Here is an 8,743-nt window from a genome sequence, read left to right as displayed (position 1 = left end):
TGTCAGTACATTAGACTAATTAGCGTATCATGTGGATATTGATCAATTCAGTTAACAGTCTACACGCATTAGCTAAAAACTAGAATATAGCGTTTTTTGGAGAACAATTCGAGTTATTAACTCAGTTTAAAATAATATATCTCACAGAAATATGACCAACGGTAATGTTTAGTATGTAGGGATGGAAAAAATGGTTGCTGCATATTAATTATTCCTAATAATAGTCTCTAATCTGTCTTAAAACAACCTAAGATACTTTTATAAACATCTAACTTAGGTTTTCAAAAGCTATTAAAGCCATCAGTTTTATCAAAAAAACATCGCTGAAGTAGAGAACCAGCGAGTAGCGTAATAGCCAAATGTTCTGTTGATTATTCTGATTCTGACGTCAGAAGGGCTAGTTTACCAATGTTTGAAATTGTTGTGATGATTTACACACCAAAATGTTGAATTTAACTTGGGGAAGTGCAGAAGTAGTAAAGCATTTCACTAACATCAACACAAGATGTCCAGCAAGACAACTCATCACGCCAGGCTAAAACCGATGCCTTCATAACGATGATGTAGGGATGGCAAGGCCACAAAATACAGATACAAGGTAGGAATTAATACACAAAACCATACACAACTCCCTACATAAGTAACCATTGAGTCAATGTTACAAACTTATGGGAATTAGCCATTGTAAGACTTTATAAGCACTGTTGAATTTAAATTATTTTGTTCTAGCTTGAATTCATGCAAATGAAAGGAATTAAACATTGGGTTGTAGATAAAAGTTTTCTTGGAAAGCTTTAGCTACGTATGTAGGGATTTTTGTATGGTTTTGTGTATTCATCCCTACCTTATTTGTGTGCTTTTTTGTCACTGCCATCCCTATATCATCCTTATTTTTTTTCAAAATTTTTAATTACTTGGTTCATTATTGTTGTTTATACTAATAATCAAAGCTTTGTCCAAACAATGGCCTGGGTTTTCTACTCACTTCAAAGTGTTGTGAAATTATTGAAAGGTTTTGTGGTCATTTTAGTTTCATCTAGTCTACACAATGGAAAACGTATGGGCTAATATTCTAAAGTACTTATTGAGATTTACTGTTAATAATCGCTTATAACGCTACAATTCTGGGTTATAGGTTAAACTAATTCACGAACAAAAACAAATTTCTTGGATTATCCTTTAACTAAAAGCTAACCTGGAACACACATTTCGCGGGAACCATGATCAAAGCAAAACAGCGGATCAACTGTATCAGAAACATCAGCGGTTACGCCAAAGGCTGCAATAATGTACTATAATTATATAATACTATAATTATTGTCAGTACTATAATGACAATATACAACGCTTACATAAAACCAATTCTTGGATACGGATGCACTGTCACGTGTAACATGCCGGTAGATTTATATAAAAAATTAGAATCGACTCAATTAAAAGCAATACATTTAGCCTACCATCTTTCCGTTTACACCCCTGGCACATACCTTTATAAAATAAGTAAATAAACGACAACCCAAACTCGCTTTACAACCCTCGCTACTAAATACTACAACAAGTACAGGAACAGGAATAACCTCTATACGAAATTCACCAAAAGCTCAGAAACACCAGCCTCATGTTTTTCCAGGGATACTTGGAGGCAGTATGGCTGCTACTTATTACCTAAGTTACGAAAGTGAAGTATATTCAGTGTGGTGTGTAGTTTGTTCTCCAGGGATACTTGGAGGCAGTATGGCTGCTACTTACTACCTAAGTTATTAGAGTGAAGTATATTCAGTGTGTTGTGTAGTTTGTTCTCCAGGGACACTTGGAGGCAGTATGGCTGCTACTTACTACCTAAGTTACGAAAGTGAAGTATATTCAGTGTGTTGTGTAGTTTGTTCTCCAGGGATACTTGGAGGCAGTATGGCTGCTACTTATTATCTGACGAATATCAACTTATTCGGACATGATTAGTTTAAATTATTATAGAAGAATTAAGATAACTACTACTATAGAAGCTGTACACAGGTAATATAAAAGTTATCACTTATTATTTTTCTATTAAAACTTTTAAATTACATTATTTTATACATATGCTTCGCTTATTGTTATGTTACAGAAAACTGTATATATATATTTATTTCATTTCTTTCACACAGGTGTCTATGACATACAAGAATCAATATCTGTTGAGGATTGTAGTTCAAAAAAATTAGTCATGGTTCTCAGTGTTATAAGCGCCACCTTGCTAGTCATCTACATCTGTACTGTTGCTTACTATGTTTCCCAGAGACGTGTCCATAAAGGTTTTTCTTAGTGTATATTGTGTTGTTTTGTTTGGACGACGTTACTTAATATCGACTTCAGTCGGAAATTGGATAAGCGTATATGTGTGTGTGTGTGTGTATTTATTTGTAGGGAACGAGGTAAAGGCCAACCATAAGAAATGTAGAATTTTATATACTTTTATATTAATAATATTTAATCATAGAAATAATATACGTGACCGAAGTTTTACTTTGATTTTGAAATATTGTAGTGTTTCTATTTACATTTCAAATTACGAAAACTACAAAAGATATTAAAGGGAAAAATAATACAGGGAATGCTATTTCGCGGGGATAAACATTTTCAATGATATACTGTTAAGAAAACTTGCAGTAAAAAAATAAAGAGAAAAAGACGGTTTTTTTAGTGCCGTTTTTCAGGATTTTATGCTATCATGACTATAATTTTGCTAAACTTTTCTATATTTTGATGAAATAAAATAATTTTAACAGATTTTGCCTTTTTTTATTTTACAATTGGCTTTTTATGAGTCCTGAGAGAGGAGTAACAAACAGATAAATAGAAATATAAACACTCTTCTAATGATTAGATTTTTGAATAATTGGCAAATCTACTAGATGGCAAAGATTTAAAAAATATTTCACTCATTTTTGGTAAAAATGAAATAAAAGTGACTAACATCCTTGTATTTCGTCTTTCTGAGGGCGTTTGATTGCGCTTTGCATTGCTTTTTCTTGTTTGTTTATAGTTAAGCGCAAAGCTACACACGGGCTACACTTGTTGTTTGCCCACCACGGGTATGGAAACCCATTTTTTAATGTTATGAGTCTGCATACTTACAGCTGTGCCACTGGGGGGCCATTTGAAAAAAATACATTTTTAAGCGAATAGTTTTAACAAAGAAAATGAAGATCTGAAAATCTTTAAGAATTCATTTAAATTACTTACTTAAGTGACTAAATTGCAAATAACTGAGTTGTATGAAATATCAAAGTTAGCAAAATGTTGTACATTAAAGCTGTTTTTTTTTCTTTGGTTGTTATAATGTAGAGTTATTTCCTTCGGATTCATGTCCTGGTGGTTAGGGAAGTCGACCTGCAATCTGCGGGTTTGAATCCCCGTCACCGAACATGTTCGCCTTTTCAGCCGTAGGGGCATTATAATGTGACAGTCAATCCTACTATTTATTGGTGAAAGAGTAGCCCAAAAGTTGGCGATGGGTGATGCTGACTATCTGCCTTACCTCTAGTCTATCACTGTTAAATTAGGGATGGTCTAGCGCAGATAGCCCTCGTGTAGCTTTGCGCGAAATCCAAAAGAAACCAATCCTTTAAAGTTCTCTGTTCCTTGCTGTCTGCACGAATTTTCCTAATTCAAACTTCTCCTTTTCGATCTATTTGCTAAGATAATATTATGACAACTACAAAAAACAAACAAACAATATAAATGTAACTATTCTGAAAAAAATCCATAATCCATTTGAACTATGATCTCCAAGTAATTTTTGCGTATTTATTTATGGCGCAAAATATAATATTAAATTAGGATCAATCGTTTATTAAAGTTCGGAATGAAAAAATGTTTTTCGTGAATAGTTTTTTCGTGAATAGTCTTCTTTGTTAGACTAAAAAAAATCAACAACAATAAGTAATTACCTCACAGCATTTTGTCATTATATGAAAGCTCTATGAAATCTTTAACAGTGAAAATTTTAAAATGTAATCTATACTTTATATTATTTTTTATTATTCGCAATATTTACTTTCAAATGACTTGTATTTTTTTAGCTGCATCTTATATTCTTTAGTCATTTCCTATACTCGGTCTTCAGATAAATTTCATTTTTGTATATTATACAAATTTGAATTTCTATAACTTTTCTTTAAAAGAGATCCTGAATTTTGTTAATATTTGATATTCATTTTTACAAATGACTTTTTTAGCTCATTTTATTTTATATTCCTTGGTCATTGGTTGTACTTAGCATTTAATGTACTGAGAAACTTACATATGCTCTGTATCCCTATGTTATTTATTGTAGATTATTTCAAACTCTTAATTTGATCTATGTTGCATATTTTTTGGTATATCCAATCACTTAGTTTTCAATATATGTTAAACATTATTTAAATTTCACATTTTTGTAATTGTCAAAAACAAGAAATATAGATCAAATTACAGTTAATGTGATATTAGAATATGATGAAATATAGTGTGAATAGATGAAAACCTCATAGGGTTTAATAACAGGAAATGACAGTAAGGATCTAAGAGCAATAAATTTGAATGAACATCCAAGAACAGAAAACAAGATGAAAGATATGGGAACAATAGGCTAAGGTAAAAGTAGAAAAATTATAATGATGATATACGAACAGGAAATAATGGTAGGGATGTAAGAGCAGTGCACAAGAATAAGTAGCTAAAATCAGCAACGACAGCAAAGACAATGCTGATTGTAAACAAGAAGCACGAACTAAGAGCTATGAAACATAAATGAAGGTGAAGTTACTTGAGCAGTAACCGAGAGTAAGAATCGAAGAACAGGAAACGCAAATGAAGATGAAAACTTAGTAAAGGGGAGTAAGACGCAACGTCCAAAAGAAGAGTGATTATGAAACTACATTGTATACCGAATATTCAGGCGTAAACATGTTTATTGTATTTACTAATTTACTCGGATAAAAGACTCCAGTCGTTATTCACACTTATACTCTTTTTACAGAAATACAATAATACATTTACTCGAGTTCTTATTTCACACCTCTAAACTTTTTACAGAAGAACGACAATACGTGTAAAATTTTTGACTGAAGTCTAAACTTGTGTGTAAAAACTATTTACTTGCTACATACTGTTTTCACTTCTTGTTGCTTTTATGATAATTTGGTTTCTGTTCTTACCAAGCCATCTCTATGATTTCATCAAAAGTTTCATTTCATAAAATGTAACTTGATTTTAATTCTATAGCACGTTACGTATTTTTATAACAAACCTGCATACATTTTGCAACCAATCATAACATAACAAAAATGGTATTTTCAATGTCTTCTTTTGTTAATAACAACTGCAGTGTATAAAATGGTCTACTTTTATTATATTACTATTCGAGTTATAATAATTTGGGTTTCAGATATTATGTCCTTTGCTGAGAAAAACATACAAAAACACAACCTTTAATAGTTTAGCCTATAATCCAATCCAATCGTGGTAGGTATTTAGGTTTAATACCCCAGGGAGGTCAGAAATTAAAGTTATTTCTCTTCGCCCCTCTCTTGACTTATAGATAATTTTAGAGATTGTGGTGGTTAAAGTTTGGGGAATGAACTATGACTTGCCGAGGTCAAGCGAGAGGAAACAGGAAGTGTGTTTACTTTCTTGTTGTTGTAATGAGATGGAAGTGAAGCTTCGAGTTTGACGTACGAGATCAACGGAGCAATAGAGCAGTGACAACAGACAGCAAACTTCCGCCCCAAAGGACCGACGTACCCCGTCTCAGAAACGACACGAGACCAGAACCATAGTTTAGTGCTTGTTAAAGACAATTACACAGAACAGCATTCTATAACTACAGTTTACAATTTCAAATCGGGTTACAATAGACACTATTCAATAAAAGACATAAGGCTGACAAACTCTAACGATTTTAACTTGTTATATATAACAATTCCACATTTCTATGTAATACATATACAAATACACTTGTAGTCCATTGCTCAAGGTGGTTGTTGAAGTAAGTTTCAAGGTGGTTGTTGAAGTGAGTTTTTTTTGTTTTGTGAAGTAATGTAGTTGAAAGGAAAAATAAATTTGTTGTGAAGTATATTCAGTGTGTTGTGTAGTTTGTTTTAATTTCGATGACGAGGAACCCACTTTGAGACTAATAATGGCTGGAGACGGCTTGAATGGGTAATGAAGAAAAACTTTAATATAACAGCAAATGTACAACGTTTCGACAAGGTTTTGTCATCATCAGGTACATTTGTACATTTGTACATCATCAGACTATGTCTTTTTAGTCTCGAAACTACTTGTTGTGGTTTTTATGCATTGCGTTATGACGTTTCGTGAAAAACCTGTACATAATGGAGAAAAATGGATATCATTTTCGGATTCATCATACAGGAATTACTGTAGAACATGTAAAAATTTCAAAACAATAAAATCATTGCAGGTATGTATAATCATTGTGCACGTTAAGTCAAATGTTAAACTGTTTTACTGGTAAATCATTTAGAATTTCTTTATATTGTAATGTATGTTACTTGCTCTAGAAATTGGAGCTAAACAAGCTTCAAGTTAACTAAATCCTTTCGATGTCTTAAAAGTTCGTAGGGCCGGTGTTTAACTCTAGTTTTCTGTAGCAAAAGTGGATGAAAATGTTTTAACAATTCCCTGGACGTGAAATAACAGTCCCTTACAGGTTAACCCCCAACTATTAGCATGATAATCATTTTACAGCCGGGTAGACTGAAGCAAACTTTGGATAGCGTGTCCTGCTCAAGAGTACACAGACTAGGCACGGGAGAGATTCGAATCCGCAACCTTCAAATTACTAGTACAAGGTACTAACCACTAGGCCTCGTAAGTTCTACTATTTACTGTATGACTACTAGTTCATGATAGTAAGAAATCGTGTTGGATAACAACTACAAGAAAATTCGATAACCTGATCGCTTTCCGAAGTTAGAGTAAAAATTAACGAGATCAGGCTTCCAGGTAACATTGCTCTGGACTTTGATAACGCAGAGAAAACATGTTCAATTAACGTTTAGTCTATTGATTAAGGGCAAAATTCGTAAATCTTATTTTGATTTTATTCTAGATTTCTTGTGGCGAAGAGAGAGAAATATACCCATCATGGGGACGTCGGAAAAGGGAAATGCAACCCGACAAGAGCTCTCAAGAAATGACTGTAAGTCATGAAATTTTTGTTTTGGACTACGGAGACAAAGCAGCAAAGTATCCGAAACATTCTTCTGATGCCGTAAACAGTAAGGCCCTTACATTACATAAAGCTTCTCTTAACGTAGCATACAAAGAATATAAACATTTATATGTATATTCACTGTAATTGTATTTAATATTACCTAAATTATGAAAGTGAAGTATATTCAGTGTGTTGTGTAGTTTGTTCTTTAGGGATACTTGGAGGCAGTATGGCTGCTACTTACTATCTAAGTTACGAGAGTGAAGTATATTCAGTGTGTTGTGCAGTTTGTTCTCCAGGGACACTTGGAGGCAGTATGGCTGCTATTTACTACCTAAGTTATTAGAGTGAAGTATATTCAGTGTGTTGTGTAGTTTGTTCTCCAGGGACTCTTGAAGGCAGTATGGCTGCTACTTACTATCTAAGTTACGAGAGTGAAGTATATTCAGTGTGTTGTGTAGTTTGTTCTCCAGGGATAGTTGGAGGCAGTATGGCTGCTACTTACTACCTAAGTTACGAAAGTGAAGTATATTCAGTGTGTTGTGTAGTTTGTTCTCTAGGGATACTTGGAGGCAGTATGGCTGCTACTTACTACCTAAGTTATAAGAGTGAAGTATATTCAGTGTGTTATGTAGTTTGTTCTCCAGGGACACTTGGAGGCAGTATGGCTGCTACTTACTATCTAAGTTATGAGAGTGAAGTATATTCAGTGTGTTGTGTAGTTTGTTCTCTAGGGATACTTGGAGGCAGTATGGCTGCTACTTACTACCTAAGTTACGTAACCCAAACAGTTGGACAATTGGACCTGCCTTTTTTTTTTTCAGAGGTATGTTTCTGCCTTTACCAGAGAAGAAAAAGCCCACCTACCGAAAACGTAACAGTTTTTATTGTTATTATTACTACACATTAGTCGCACTTGAAGATATATTGACGATAATGTTTTACAAATTACTGAATTTTGTAGGCACTTCTCAACTTCCGTTATCACCAGCCCCGTCGGCACCAATTAATCATATAACAGCGCTTTATTAGGAACCATTCACACAAGTGTTAATTTCTTCGGATTTTGTGTTAATTATTAGCATTGTTATTAAAGGGGGGTAAACTGCCCAGGAGCCCGGGCGAATAAAACCTCGTTATGCCGTAAAGCACGTTTTTACGCTTATAGTGTGAGCTAAAAACGGTTGCTTCTATGATTTTTATTTGTTTATGAGCTCGTTGCTATCCTAATTTAGGATCTTCTTTTAAATAATGTTAAAAAATAGAGAGAAAGGGGACGCCCGTGCTGTCTCTCGACGCTCCTGCGTTAATCGATGTATTGTGGGCCTGCCCTATGATAATATCACTGCGGTCGTTTCGGGTCAAATTCAAGGTCATGTCCATCAAAATTTTTATTGAATGTCAATAACAAACTAAACATTTTTAAGCCAAAAGTTACAAGTGCTGCTTACCATAACAACAACAAAAAATTTGGATATAATGTTTTGTTTCGCAACTCTTTAGATTTGTGTTCAAGTTGAAATGACTGTTAATTTTATTCTT

This window comes from Limulus polyphemus, unplaced genomic scaffold (genome assembly GCF_000517525.1).
Source record: "Limulus polyphemus unplaced genomic scaffold, Limulus_polyphemus-2.1.2 Scaffold4774, whole genome shotgun sequence".
Taxonomy (NCBI): Eukaryota; Metazoa; Arthropoda; class Merostomata; order Xiphosura; family Limulidae; genus Limulus; species Limulus polyphemus.
The sequence above is the reverse complement of the archived record's forward strand: the minus strand, read 5'-3'. Positions refer to the sequence as shown.